General features: G+C 47.1%; 1 protein-coding gene across 2 annotated transcripts in view; it reads left to right on the top strand.

Moving 5' to 3' along the window:
• LOC113205096 (phosphatidylcholine:ceramide cholinephosphotransferase 2) overlaps positions 1 to 3026 on the top strand; it is a 44651-nt gene that overhangs the window by 22575 nt on the left and 19050 nt on the right. The window lies entirely within an intron of this gene.

The raw sequence follows: 3026 nt of genomic DNA, 5'->3' as shown, positions 1-3026 counted from the left end.
CGCCGCGGCCCGCCTCACCACCACCACCGCCTCCTTCTCCAGTTCACCTCCCTTTGCCTTTCCTTCCTGCAATCGACCACGCCCGTGCTGTGCAGGCGCTGACGGTGTGCGGGCCCCACGGTGGAACAACCCCGCAGGGGTCCGCGTGGTGTGCAAACAAAGCCGTATGTCTTTAGCATGTGCACACTGAGTAGTGACTTCTTTTTTGCATCTCCTGCTTGGGTATAAATTTGTATTTTGTCCAAGTGCAGATACAAATTTGTCGTCACACAGCTTTAAAACGGCATCTTTGCAAAATGTTCACTTACGCATCTATATTTGCGTAAGAAATACTATATTTTCATTTGCCATTAAGAGTGTACGCTCGTTGCACTGCGGCTCCTCGGTCGGGTTCCTGCCTCGTTGGACCCTCTTCGAGTGGCTAAGCTACCTGTATTTGCCCGAAAATGAATGAAGGTACCGGGTGTCCCGGTGTAACCGTGACATAGTACTCCCAGGGATGGTGGCCCCCTGAGTACATAATCCCTAGGGCAGTTGTACTCCCCCTATAGGGTGGAGTACACCATCCCTAGGGCAGTTGTACTCCCTCATCTCAAGGGGGGTGGAGTACATTGACCCTAGGGATTATGTACTCCAGGGGGGAGTACACTATCCCTAGGGCAGTTGTACTCCCCCACCACAAGGGGGTGGAGTACATTGACCCTAGGGACCATGTACTCCAGGGGGGAGTACACGGTCCCTAGGGTAGTTGTACTCCCCTGCCTCGAGGGGGGTGGAGTACAACTGCCCTAGGGATAGTGTACTCCCCCACTGAGGGGAGTACAACTGCCCTAGGGATAGTGTACTCCCCCACTGAGGGGAGTACAACTGCCCTAGGGATAGTGTACTCCCCCCGGGGGAGTACATTTTCCCTAGGGCAGTTGTACTCCCCCCATTTTTGAAAAAGGCGCTGCAAGTGCTCTCTTTGGGCTCTAGGTGTACACGGGACAAATTGCTGACCGACTAACTATGACACCATGCCTATTTAACCGAGACTGGAACTCTGACGAGACGGAATGGCGCCCTAGTCCATTGCAGAATTGACCCGAATTTTGTGTGGGCTTGTAGCACGGTCCAGCAGGTTTAGATCAAGTTACTTTTAGGCGTTCAGGATTAATTTTACCATCCGCCGCTCAATCTTTTTGTTTTCGGGTGCACTGGTACAACAAATGTTCATAATTTGCACACCAACGTGTGCAAGTCGTGATTTTGCACATTAAATAGGGTTTAACTCAAGTTGCACACTTGCGTGGTTTGCAACGTCTAGGCGTTTTGCAAACGTTTCAATTCTACACACTTGGACACACAGCTCTATGCTATCAATAGAAACCACATTGTGTACAGTTGCTATACGTTTCGGAAGTGTCGGAAGTTTAAACACCAATTGACGTGTAACCTAGTTAGACACCACAATGTGCAAAGTTTAACACTTGTTAAAGTGTGGCACTGCAGATCGGAGTACATGGTTACTCACGCATCCCCGTGAACATTGAACAAGTGGGACCTCCGAGGCCGCTGCGAGGGGGTGCTGTCACTGGCGTTGATAAAGGTACATTGACTTTAAATCTAAGTTGACTTTGTTCCTGTATGTTTTGTGTGTGTACGTCTTTAGGTATAGCGTGCCCGAGGCAAAGTAATAGTCTGAATGTTGTCTGGAACCTTGTCGATGCTGACGGTTAATTCGTAGATAAAAGGCAGTTAAACGGCAGCTCATCGGTAGACAATCGGCAGTCTATCGGTAGCAAAACCGTAGTCAAACAGCAGACAATTCTCTCTGTCAAACGGCAGACAAACCACAGCCAGAGCCCCTGTGTCTGTCTGTTCCCCAAGAAGGACGTGAGCCAGAGGTCTAAATTTTTTAGGGTAAGATTGATGTCACTTTTAGACAGCGAAACGGTTGGTGCAAATCCTGGCAACTACCCCTGCGTGGATCTGAGAAGTTATGAGGAATGTGCTAGAAAAAATAATCTTTTTTTTACGGTGTTCTAAGGTGTAACTGGCAAAAGTAGAACCGTTGGAACGAAAATTTCGTTCGTTCTGCTCTATCTCACTGTTTCGACGCTATATAATCTATAGATTTAGTTTTTCCATTTTAAATGGCTACTAAACAAAATTTCTGATCGGGCACTTTCATATAGCCTTTTAAGGGTAATTTCACACAATTACACCTTTGTTCAAGTAGAGCCATTGGTGAAAAAAAAAACCTCTAAGAAGAGTGGGCTTATTTTATGGAGGTACATCCATTGTGATATTTGTCCACTTCCGTGCAAAACCAATCATTATCTTTCGTTGTTTTGTTGTATTTTACAAGCTCCTTTTATGCTATTACTTTTTATTATAGAGAAATCAAAGCGGACACGCTCGGAGTCATTCGTAGTCCTTTTACAACATGCCCGCCAGTATATTAATTATCTTCTGGGTGTCGTCATATACATTTTTATGTAAGAAATGCGTTATTGGTCCCGAAAGCTAACATCAAAAAATTAGGAGGAGTTTGGTAAAAAAATTGCAAATATTCTAGAAACTGCGGCACAGTACAGCGTACTGAGAGAATTTTAAGGTGTTAAGTTTTATTAACGAAGGAGACGGCAAGGATATACTAGGCAGAAAAATGGTTGTTTCGACTGAATTCGTCAACACGGGGGTCGAAGGCCCGTCCCAAACGCCACCGGCAGCCCAAGCTGGGCCCGCTCCCTGCCGAACTGAGTTGCCAGTGGAGCGAAGCGGAGCTGGCAACTTGGTTTGGAGGAATAGCGGGGCTGCAAAGCTTGTTTATCTGACACGTTTCCATGACTCCTCACTGTAAACTGGTTGACGAACGCCAAATATTGACGTTCAAAGAAAGCACTTGCAACGCCTTTTTCAAAAATTGGGGGAGTACAACTGCCCTAGGGAAAATGTACTCCCCCGGGGGGAGTACACTATCCCTAGGGCAGTTGTACTCCCCTCAGTGGGGGAGTACACTATCCCTAGGGCAGTTGTACTCC

This window comes from Frankliniella occidentalis, unplaced genomic scaffold (assembly GCF_000697945.3).
Source record: "Frankliniella occidentalis isolate FOCC.00 unplaced genomic scaffold, Focc_3.1 Scaffold237, whole genome shotgun sequence".
NCBI lineage: Eukaryota > Metazoa > Arthropoda > Insecta > Thysanoptera > Thripidae > Frankliniella > Frankliniella occidentalis.
Note: the sequence above shows the minus strand (reverse complement) of the source record. Positions and strands in the feature narration are given on the sequence as shown.